Here is a 12,704-nt window from a genome sequence, read left to right on the forward strand (position 1 = left end):
TAAAGCCTTGCTCTTCAGCTGTCCCACAGCATCGCAAGCTACAGTATGTAACTTCCTTCAGGTATGGCACATTAGCTAAATTTTGCCTCTTTAAATCCAACTCAAGTTGGAAACCAGGAATATTTATGGGACACTTAGAGACCATTAATAATACCAAAGTTTAGTGAATATATGCAAAAATCTGATAATATAAATGTCTTGAGATCATTAAAATATTTCATGCTAAAGGGAAGATCAACAATAGTTACAAAGTCACAGCATTTGACACATTTTAGGTTTGAAACAGTTAATGAGTCATCAATGGATGCCCTCAAATGTGTTCCTATAAGCCTGGGGGAAAATTTGAATAGAATCAATTCTCGCTTAGCCTAAAATTAAAAACATACATACCAATAATCACTTTGGTATTGTGATTTATAAGATGGTATTGTGATTTATAAGAAGAAATATATATTTTGATTTTCATTCCTCCAAAAACTGTTGGAATCTCTGAAATGATAAATGTTTTGTGTGCTAATGAATGACTGATGGCTGGGGGCTCCTGGATAGCCTGAGGATGAGGGTTGGTTGCCAGGGGAACCAACCATGTGATTAGAGGGTTGAAACTTTCAGCCAGACCAGCCCCACCACCTCTAGGAAAGGGAGAGGGGTTTAAGATTGAGTTATTGATGAGGCGTGGTGGCTCACGTCTGTAATCCCAGGACTTTGTGGGAGGCTGAGGTGGGCGGATCACTTGAGCTCAGGAGTTCCAGACCAGCCTGGGCAACATGGTGAAATGCCGTCTCTAGGAAAAGCAAAAATTAGCCGTGTGTCGTGGTGTGTGCCAGTAATCCCAGATACTCAGGAGGCTGAGGTGGGAGGATTGCTTGAGCCTGGGAGTTAGAGACCAGCCTGGAAAAGAAAGTGAGATCGTGTGCCTGTGGTCCCAGCTACTCAGGAGGTGGAGATGGGACGATTGCTTGAACCCAGGAGGCAGAGGTTGCAGTGAGCTGTGATTGTGCCACTGCACTCTAGCCTAGGTGACAGGGTGAGATCCTGTCTCAAAAGAGAAGATAAAAAGAGAGACTGAATTATTACCAATGACAAATTATTTAATCAGTCCTGCCTAATGAGGCCTCCACAAAACCCCAAAAAGAGAGGGTTTAGAATGCTTCCATATTGGTGAACACATGGAGGTGACAAGAGGCTCTGCATCCCTCCACACACACCTTTCCTTATGTACCTTGGCATCTGGCTGTTCATCTGTATCCTTTATTGTATCCTTTCTTAAATAATAAACCAGTAAATGTAAGTAAGTGTTCCTTGAGTTCTGTGAGCTGTCCTAGCAAGCTGTCAAACCCAAGGAGGGGGTCATGGAAACCTTGATTTACATCCAGAAGTACAGGTGAAAACCTGGGACTTGAGATTGGTGTCTGAAGGGGAGGGGGCAGACTTGTGGGACTGAGTCCTTAATCTATGGGGCCTACACTAACGCTGGTTAGTTTCAGTACTGAATTGAATTGCAAGACATCCAGCTAGTGTTGGAGTATTGGTCTGTGTGGGAAAAAGTCAAACATTTTGATGACCAGAGTGTATACAGGAAAGAAAGAACAGTTTGATTTTTTTGTTTACAGCCCCCTAATGATATTCTTTGCTATTAGGTGGACATGAATTAGGAGTTACTTTTAAATAAAGCAACATATTTTAATATTAGCAAGAATTTTACAATTTTTCTAATAACACTTTAAAATGTTATTAATAGAATGAAACCAGAAGCTAAATAATGATTAAATAACATTTAAAGAGTAACTTATACTTAATAAATCCCTCTCACTTACCATACAGTATTTGGGTCTCAAAACAGTCCCATGAGGTAGCATTCTCCTTTTACAAATGAGGAAACTGAAGATTAGAAGTAGGTGCAGTGAATAACCCAAAATCTCACGATTGGTAAGTGAAAGAGCCATCACATGAACTCAGGTCTGTGTGACTCCAAATCCTAGAAAGTTTAAATAGCTGATTCTAGATTCCCAAGAATAAATATCTTCATTAGTAATTTCACTGGTTAGAGATAATTCCCACAATATTAAATTTTTTACCCTAAAATTGTCACTCTCACTTCTCCATGAACAACTGTGATCTAGAGAAATCTATGTTTTTGGAGAGTGGTATATAGAAAAGAAACAGAGGAAAAAGAAAATGCAAGCATTTACTTTTTTCCAGTGTACACACTTCATGGCAAGAAGGTGCAGTTGTTCTCCACTGCTCTTGGGCTTGGCAACTGTAATGGGAAGGAATGGGCATCCAAATGCCAGTCTTCAGAGGCATTCCAGGTATCCTTCACTTAGGGCCTTGTAAGTAGGACCTTCTCACCTTTCTGCATGGCCTTCTCTTGTCAATCCATTCTAAGGTTCAGCACCCCATTTGGTCCAGAACAGCCTCTTCCAATCTTGTCTGTTTAGGTCAAGTTGTTTGGATTTTATCCTTAGCAACTAGCGAGGAAAACCTGTCTATGTGCTGCAAATAACATTTCCTTTTAACATATTTTGAAATTATTTTAAGTGAGATAAATGAGACAAAGCACCTCAAAACTCCCAATCTGGTTGGGTGGAGTGGCTCATGCCTATAATCTTAGCACTTTGGGAGGCCAAGGCGGGTGGATCACTTGAGCCCAGGAGTTCCAGACCAGTCTGGCCAACATGGAGAAAACCTATGTCTATTAAAAATACAAAAATTAGCTGGGCGTGGTGGTGTGCCTGTAATCCCAGCTATTCGGGAGGCTGAGGCAGGAGAATCACTTGAACCCAGGAGGTAGAGGTTGGAGTAAACTGAGATTGCACCACTGCACTCCAGCTTGGACAACAGAGGGGGACTCCATCTCAAAAACAAAACAAAACAAACAAACAAACAAAAAACCTTGCCAGTCTATGTCTGCAGTACTGACCTCCCCATCCACAGATCCACTGTCTGTGGGCATCTCAACATGGCGACTCCACAGTCTCCCCAAATTCCACATGTAAACAAAGACTCTCTCCCATTGCCCTGCTTATCACAGCTTCTTCTCCAGTCTTCTCAAGGCAGAATCCTTGGCAGAAACTTCCTTGCTTCCTCACTCTCATCCCTACCATCTATATCTTTTACTCGCAGCATTCTTTCTATTCTTCCTCCTAAACCTCCTGAATCCATTCTCCTCTCTGCATCCCCACAATCACTTCCCCAAGCCAAGCCACAACCCTGTCTACCTGGGCTGCTCCCCACAGCCTTCTAACTCACTGCCGTATTCTTGCCACTATCCAGCCCCTTCACACAGAAGCCAGAGGAATTCAGTAAAAACACAAATCAAAATAAATGACTCCTCCACTTAAAGAGTCCCAATGCCTTCTCACTGCTCTCAGACTAAAGTACAAAATAAGTTGCATATCCTACAGGGCTCTAGGTGTCCTGGTTTCTATCAAATTCTGAAGTCGCAGATCTCATTCCAGCCCATAAGTACAAACTACACTTCCTCTTGTAACTCTCCCTTTACTTATGCTGCTTCCTAAGATTTCCCCCAATCCTTGCCTGGTTATGGATCCTTGGGGACTGTATTAGGCCATACTTGCATTGCTATAAAGAAATGCTTGAGTTCGAGACCAGCCTGGACAACATGGCAAAACCCTGTCTCTACGAAAAATACAAAAACTTAGCCAGGCATGGTAGTGTGTGCCTGTAGTTTCAGCTACTCTGGAGGCTGAGGGGGAAGGATTGCTTGTGCCTGGGAGACAGAGGTTACAGTGATAAGAGAACACAACACTATACTCCAGCTTGGGCTACAGAGTGAAACCCTGTCTCAAAAAAAAAAAAAAGAAAAGAAAAGAAAAAGAAAGAAATGCCAGAGACTGGGTAATTTATAAAGAAAAGAAGTTTAATTGGCTTATGATTCTGTAGGCTGAAGGGGTGGCCTGCCCCTCCACACCTGTGGGTGTTTCTCGTTAGGTGGAACGAGAGACTTTAGAAAAGAAATAAGACACAGAGACAAAGTATAGAGAAAGAAAAGCGGGGCCCAGGGGACCGGAGCTCAGCTTACAGAGGACCCACGCCCCACGGTCTCTGAGTTCCCTTAGTATTTATTGATAATTATCTTTACCATCTTAAACATAAGGGAGTGGCTGGACAATAGGATCATTGTAGGGAGGAAATCAGCAGTAAGACGTATGAACAAAAATCCCTGTGACATGAATAAGTTTAAAGGAAAATGCGGTGCCTTGAGATGCATATGCAAACATCTCCATAAACCTTTTAGCAACATTGCTCCAGCAAGTCCCACCTTATTCCTAAAGGCGGTTTTCTCCTTGCTCAGTAAACAAAGCACACAATGGGTTTTACACCGAGATGTTCCATTGCCCAGGGACGGGCAGGATTTTTAACCAGCAAGCTGCCTTCAGGTACTTGTTTAACAAAGACACATCCTGCACAGCCCAATATCCATTAAGCCTTGAGTCACCACAGCACATGTCTCTTGCAAGGACAAGGTTGGGGGTAAGGTCACAGATTAACAGCATCTCAAATACAGAACCAAATGGAGTCTCTTATGTCTACTTCTTTCTATATAGACACAGTAACAGGCTGATCTCTCTTTCTTTTCCCCACAGTAGGCTGTACAAGAAACAGGGTGTTAGCATCTGCTTGGCTTTTGGGGAGGCCTCAGGAAGCTTCCAATCATGGTGGAAGGTGAAAGGATAGCAGGCATGTCACATGGCAAAAGCAGGAGGAGGAGAGAGACAGTGGTCGAGAGGAGTTGCCACACACTTTTTATTTATTTATTTATTTTTGAGACGGAGTCTCACTCTGTTGCCCAGGCTGGAGTGTAGTGGGGCAATCTCGGCTCACTGCACCTCCTGGGTTCAAGCGATTCTCCTGCCTCAGCCTCTCAAGTAGCTGGGATTACAGGCACACACCACCATGCCTGGCTAATTTTTGTAGTTTTAGTAAAGATGGAGTTTCACCAAGTTGGCCAGGATGGTCTCAAACTTCTGGCCTCAAACTCCCACCTCAGCCTCCTAAAATGCTGGGATTACAGGCATGTGCCAATTTGCCCAGCTGCCACACACCTTCAAATAACCAGATCTCATGTGAACTCAGAGTGAGAGCTCCCTTATCACCAAGTGGATGATCCAAGGCATTCATGAGGGATCTGCCTCCATGATCCAAATACCTCCCACCAGGCCCCACCTCCAATATTGAGGATTACATTTCAACATGAGATTTGGGCAGAGACAAATATCCAAACTATATCAGGGACTCAACTCAGGTGTCACCTCCATCAACAGAGCCTACCCTGATTTGAGAACCCTTGTTCTCTGCTGTCACAGCAACCTGTGCTCACCTTTATCATAGCACTGAATACCCTGATTTGATTGTCTCCTCTCAGTAGTCTGTGAACTCTCCAAAATCAGTACCTATGGGCACTGCTAGCTCTGAAACCCCAGGACCAACACAGATCCTGGCACACAGTAAGCACTTCATACTGAATGAATTAATGGCAAAGAGTCCAACTTAATACAAATAGGCCATGTTATTAGGTCTGTCTTGGTGTCAACCTATTTATGGTCAATTTTTGTTTCTATTCATGCTGAGTCAGTGGCAGCAGATGGAGATTTGCAGATCATACATCATTGCAACTCTCCAAAACCAAATGCCTACAAAAGAAATGGAGGGACAGATGCAACCAAAGCAACAAAAGGCTGGGGACATACTTGACAAAAATATATGGACTTAGAAAATTTGATCCCTGAAAAAAAAATTGAACCACTACAGCCCTTGATGTACAGAGTGGTAGACTCAGTAACATGATATTATTGAGCTAAAATTAGGTGAGTGCAACACGGAGCCTCAAAGACTTAAAAAGCCAACCCAGATCATTCAAGAAAACAGAAATAGGTGAACTAAATTTCTGGTTCTGGACAAGACAAGAGTATACACATTTCTCTCTATTCCTCCAACTAATTCTAGATTTTACAAAAAACACACATGACAAGCCAGGTGCCATAGTGTGAGCCTACAGTCCTACCTACTTGGGAGGCTGAGGTGGAAGGATCACTTGAGGCCAGTAATTCGAGGCTGCGGTGAGCTGTGATCATACCTGTGAATAGCCACTGTACTCCAGCCTGACATAATACATAAAACAAGCAAAAGAAGGCACTGAAAAATAGGAAAATACATCATGTAAGTATCAATCAAAATAAAGCAATAAGTAGCTATACTAATATTAGGTAAAGTAGACTTTGGAACACAAAATTACCAAGAATGTAAGGGGACATTACATAATGATAAAAGGGTCAATCAACCAAGAACACACAACAATTCTAAATGTGTGTGTAACAAACAACAGAAAAGCAAAATACATGAAGTGAAAACTGATGGAACTAAAAGGAGAAATAGACAAATCCACAACTATAGTTAGGAACTTCAACCTCCTCTCTGGAAAACTGATAGAAAAACTAGAGAGAAAAACAACAAGGATATGCAAAAGGTCCACAAAACCAAATTAAGCAAACAGGACCTAACCACAGGTAGGAGACTATTTCAGGAAGTCCTTTGTCCCTGAGGACTCAAGACTCCTCTTCCCCCAGAGACATCAGGATAAGCAGATGGAAGTGGAAAAAGGGAATCAGTTATAGCTAACAGCTCGATATAGGATGCTCCTTCGTCCCCATGAGCCTAAGACTCTCTTCCCTTTCCCAGAGGCATCAAGATGGGTGGTCAGAACCAATAAAAGAGACCCAATTGTGGCAAGTAGCCCATTCTAGGAAGTTTTTGTTGTTGTTGTTTTTGTTGTTGTTGTTGTTGCTGCTGTTGTTTTGTTTTGTTTTGCTTTAGATGGAGCCTTGCTCTGTCGCCCAGGCTGGAGTGCACTGGCGTGATCTCGGCTCACTGCAACCTCCACCTTCCAGGTTCAAGCGATTCTCATGCCTCAGCCTCCTTAGTAGCTGGGATTACAGATGTGCGCCACCATGCCTGGCTAATTTTGTATTTTTAGTAGAGACAGGGTTTCGCCATGCTGGCCAGGCTGGTCTCGAACGCCTGACTTCTGGTGATCCACCCACCTCGGCCTACCAAAGTGTTGCGATTACAGGCATGAGCCACTGCACCCAGCCACTGGAAAGGCTCTTCGTCCTTATTGGCCTGACACTCTTCTCCCCTGCCCAGAGACACTGGGGCAGGCTGAAAGAGCTATCAAAAGAGACAACTGCAGCAAGCATATGGGTCTAAGAGGCCTCTTAGTCCCCATGGGCCCAAGACTTTCCTCCCCAAACCAGAGACACCAGGCTGGGATAATACTATAAGAAGGATCTCAATACAACCCTCCCCCACCAAAAGACACCCAAGGGCTTGGCTTGGGGAAAGCCCTTGGCTTCCTTAGGCAGCACTAACAGAGACCAGTGAAAGTCCAATAATACTAAATAAACAGAAGAGACCTAAATAACACCACAAACGTTCTGAAAATTAAACTCACAGTGGAACCACAGCCAAAAAAAGTAGGCCAAGACCTACATGCTAAACCTAAACAGGGAGACTGCTTGCTAAAATAAAAGATTTAAATAGGACCCAGCATCCCTGAACATAACATATAATATGTTTTGGAACCAATTAAAAAAAATCATCCATAATACCTAAAACCAAGAAAACTGTGACATAGCTCTGCAGGCCTCTCCCCAGTAAAACAACCATACTGGTGAAAATTCTAAAGCAGTCATTTACTGTCTCTGGAAATGTTCTTAATGCATATGGCAAATAAGGAAGGATTTATTGAAGGAAGTCTACTAACCTTTGGTAAAAAGAGGGAGAGTCTGTAGCACTTGAGCCATGATCTACTCTCTCCCCTTCACCCAGCAGGACCAGTACAGGTGGGTGTGGACAAAAAGAGGAAATACCCACAACCCCTAGCTCCCAGTCAAGAGGTATGGTATCTCCCCAGGAGAGCAAAGGCTCCAGAATTCTCATCAACATCAGCTCTTTATTGCAAAGGCTAAACTCCAGGCAAGCATGGCCAAGAATTCAGAGGCTCCCTTCCTCAACAGTGTCTCCAGTTACAGGATGGAGACTGTACTTCAGGCATAGCAAAGCAACAACACTGGATCCCCAATCACCACTGGTCTAGCTCACTATCAGCAAAGAGGCTCCACATCAGGAGAGGCAAACTGAGAAAACCAGAGGATACTGACTCCATGAATACCTGGCTAGAAAAGAAGCAGTGTCATTTTGAGAGAAACAAGACCCCTGTCCTTGCCTCCAACTCCAAAGCAATGGCTTAGACACTGTACACTAAGAGAAATGTAGGCCATAAAACAGACAGCTCCAAAGCTCTCCCCAAAGGAAGTGACTTTTTATTATAGCATAAGGGAAAGTATAACCCTGAAGGTCCTCTAAGAAAAAAATGGAAATCTTGGTGGTAAGCATTTAAGAGGATGTGTAACAGTGACAAGCTAAATCATAGGGAAGCTAACATTAGATAATCAGAAAAAGAGCCAGCAAACAAGAGCCCTTCTGGGGTTAGAACAAATCTCAAAGACTGGCCTCAAAAAATACCCCAGCAAAAGTGTCCAGACTTAATTGAATCAGACTGTGGAACAATTGATGCCCCAGGATATTGTCAAAAACAATACAGTAATCACCCAACAATTCGTGGAGTCTAACAGACAGATGTGATAACAACAGAGGCAGACTGTTTAACAGAAATATCAGGGAAAGACACAAAGAAATCCCTGCTAAAACTGTTATCCCACTGTGACTCTGCACATGCCCAAGACAGCCCTCTGACATCAAAGGATTCACACAGCGGAGAAATAGGTTTTAGTAAAATAGTTCAGACAAGTCCCAGAATAAATAAGCAAACAGCAACAAATATACAACCCAGTGAAAGTGGAGGAGAATCATTATCCAGAGTTTCAAAAAGTCCGGTTTCCAACAAAATATTATGAGACATGAAAAGACACAGAAATGTGTGACCCATACACAAGAGAAAAAGGCAAGCAATGGGATCTATCTGTGAGAGGGCCCAGATGTCAGACTTAACAAAGAATTCAAAGCAGCCTTTAGAAATAGTGTTGAAACTAATGAAAACCATACTTAAAGAAGTAAAGGAAGGTATAATGACAATGTCTCACTAAATATATAATATCTATTAAAAGATATGTCTATATTATATAATATTATATATTATATATATTTTTTCTATAATATATTTCTGTATTTAGAATAGAATATATATTCTATTCTACATATATTCTATATTCTATAATATATATTTATTTATATATATTTTTATGTTTTCTATAATATAATGTCTATGTTATATAATATAGACATTATAAAAATGAAACCAATGAACACTCTGAAGTTGAAAAGAATAATTGATATTTAAAATGTACTGCAAGGGCTGGGCACAGTGGTTCATGCCTGTAATCCCAGCACTTTGGGAGGCCCAGGCAGGCAGATCACTTGAGGCCAGGAGTTGGAGACCAGCCTGGCCAACATGGTGAAACCCTATCTCTACTAAAAATACAAAAATTAGCTGAGCATGGTGGCGTGCATCTGTAATCCCAGCTACTCAGGAGGCTGAGGTGGGAGAACTGCTTGAACCAGGGAGACAGAGGTTGCAGTGAGCCGAGATCGCACCAGTGCACTCCAGCCTGGGTGACAGAGCGAGACTCTGTCTCAACTAGAAAAAAAAAAATTACTACAAGGCTTCAGCAGACAATTTGAGCTGGCAAGATAAATAATCAGCAACCTTGAAGATATTTCCACAGACATTATGCAATCTGAAAACAGAGAGAGAAAGAAGGTATAAAAATGGACAGAACCTCAGAGAACTATGGTACACCAAAAAGCACACCAGCATACACCTAAAGGAAGAGTACCAGAAGGAGAAAGCAGCAGAAAAAAAAAATCTGAATGGCTAATACCTTCTTTCTCTATGCTGGAGGAAAAATTAATCTACACATGGAAGTAGCTCAATGAACTCCAAGTAGGATAACCAAAAAGAGATCCTAACACAGACATACCATACTAAACATGTTAAAAAGAGAAAGAGAAACTCTTCAAAGCAGTAAGAGAAAAGTGACCCATCACACACAGAGGAACCCCAATAACATTGACAGCTAACTTCTCATCAGACACAATAGAGGACAAAGGCAGTGGGATGGCATTCAACATGCTTAAGAAAAGAAACCAATAACTAAGAACTGTATATCCAGCAAAAATATTTTGAAAACTGAAAGCAATATAAAGACATTCACAGAAAACAAAATATCTCATGTTAGCATGAGAGTATCTCATGTTAGCATGAGAGAATCTCATGTTAGCATGAGAGAATCTCATGTTAGCATGAGAGAATCTCATGTTAGCATGAGAGAATCTCATGTTAGCATGAGAGAATCTCATGCTAACAGTCCTGCATTACAAGAAATAATAAAGAAAAATTCTCCGGCTGAAAGCACGTGGGATCAGGTGGTAATTCAAGTCCACATGAAAGAAAAAATCAGCTCATTTGAAGATAATGTAATAACAAAATAATGGAGTAATAATACTAATATAATAATGTAATAATAAAATACAGTATAAATGCATATTTACTCCCTTTTTCTCGCAACAAACTTTGAAAAGCAATCATAAAACAATATGTATATAATTGTATTGTTGGGACCATAACATATATACATTTAACATATGACAATAACAAACCAAAAGAAATGTATTGGAGCAAGGCTGTACTGGAGTGAGGAAATACAAAATGGTAACTTAAATGCACAGAAACAAACAGAACCAGTAATGATACATAACATGGTTTATAAGAAACTTAATAAATATACTTGTTCTCTCACTTCTCTTACCTTCTTTAGAAGACATAAAATTTCATTAAGTAATAATTATAACAATGTGCTGCTGAATTTGTAACATGTATAGATGTAAAATTTATAACAATAACAGCATAAAAAGAGGGAAGAAGAAGCAGAGCTATCTAGAAAAAGCACTTACAGTGTTTATTGTAATTAAGTTACTATAAATATGAAGTAGATTCTGATAATTTAATATATATAGATTAATCCCTAGAGAATACATTGAGAAAATAACAACAAAATACAGTAGAAAATCATTAAGGGAATTAAAATGTTACACTGGAAAACATTAACTTAATACAAGACAAAGCAGTACAGGAGCAATAGGGGAACAAAAAAGACATGAGATATATAGAAAATCAAAATAAGGTGAATCAAGCCATATCACTAATATTGTTAAATGTAGATGGATGAAACAATCCAATCAAAAGGCACAGACTGCCAGAATGAAATAAAAAAAAAAAAGATCCAGCTATATGCTGTCTACAAGAGACACATATTATAGATAGAAAAAGACAGAAATCACTGTAGAGGAAAAAGAAGAGAAAATATATCACGGAAACAAGAACCACAAGAAATACGGAATGGCTATACTAATATCAGATAAAATAAATATTACAAAATTACTAGAGAGAGAATTTTTATAATGATAAAGAAACAATGCATCAAGAAAACATAACAACTATAAATATATGTGCAGCTATCAACAGATCCCTAAAACACATGAAGTAAAAACTGACAGAACTGAAGGGAAAAAATAGATAATTCAATAATAATAATTGGAGACTTCAATATCTCAATTTTAATAATGGATGGAACAACTAGAAAAAGATCAATAGAGAAATAGAAGTCTTAAACAGCACAATAAACTAACAAGTTTTAGCAAACATCTATAGAACACTCCACCACCAACAGCAAAATAGTCTTCTCAGATGCACACAGAACATTCTCTAGGATAGAGCATATGTTAGGCCATAAGATGTGTCTCAACATATTTTTTTTCCAGATAAGGTCTTACTCTGTCACCTAGGCTTCAGTGCAATGGCACAATCTCGGCTCACTGCAACCTCCACCTCGCAGGACTCAAGTGATCCTCCCACCTCACCCTCCAGAGTAGCTGTGACTGCAGGTGTGCACCACCACACTCAGCTAATTTTTTGTATTTTTGGTAGAAATAGAGTTTTGCCGTGTTGCCGAGACTGGTCGTGAAGTCTCAACATATTTAAAATAGCTGAATCATACAACATATGTTCTCCAATTACAGTGGAATGAAACTATAAATCATTCACAGAAGGAAATTTGGGAAATTCACAAATACGTGAAAAATTAAACATCACACTGCAAAATAACCAATAAGTCAAGGAAAAACATCACAAAGGAAATCAGAAAATTATTTGATACAAATGAAAATGAAACCAAACATACCAAAACCTATGGGATAAAACAAAACATATCAAAACTTATGGAATGAAGCGATTTAAAATCTTTTCTTTTTGAAAATATAGGCATTTACAGCTATAATTTGAAAAATTTCAAATCACTGATATAACTTTATATCATAAGATACTGAAAAGGTAAGAACACACCAAACCTAAAGCAAGCAGAAGAAAAGAAATACTATAGATTCTACGGAATTGAGAGTTGAAAAAGAATGAATAAAATCAATGAAAACAAAAATTGAATATTTGAAGAGATCAACAAAATTGATAAAACAGAACTTATACTGAACGAAAAAGAGAAAAGACTCAATTATTAAAATCAGGAATGAAAGAGGGGACATAAATACTATCCTTTAACAATAAATTGAATTATAAGGTAATGCTATGAACAGCTGTATGCCAATAAACT

The 12,704-nt window shown here is 39.9% G+C and overlaps 1 protein-coding gene across 2 annotated transcripts in view; it reads right to left on the reverse strand.

Moving 5' to 3' along the window:
- HS6ST2 (heparan sulfate 6-O-sulfotransferase 2) overlaps nt 1-12,704 on the reverse strand; it is a 363,209-nt gene that overhangs the window by 329,810 nt on the left and 20,695 nt on the right. The gene's annotated exons all lie outside the window — the stretch shown is intronic.

The sequence above is a fragment of the Rhinopithecus roxellana genome, chromosome 7, assembly GCF_007565055.1.
Source record: "Rhinopithecus roxellana isolate Shanxi Qingling chromosome 7, ASM756505v1, whole genome shotgun sequence".
NCBI classification, from domain to species: domain Eukaryota; kingdom Metazoa; phylum Chordata; class Mammalia; order Primates; family Cercopithecidae; genus Rhinopithecus; species Rhinopithecus roxellana.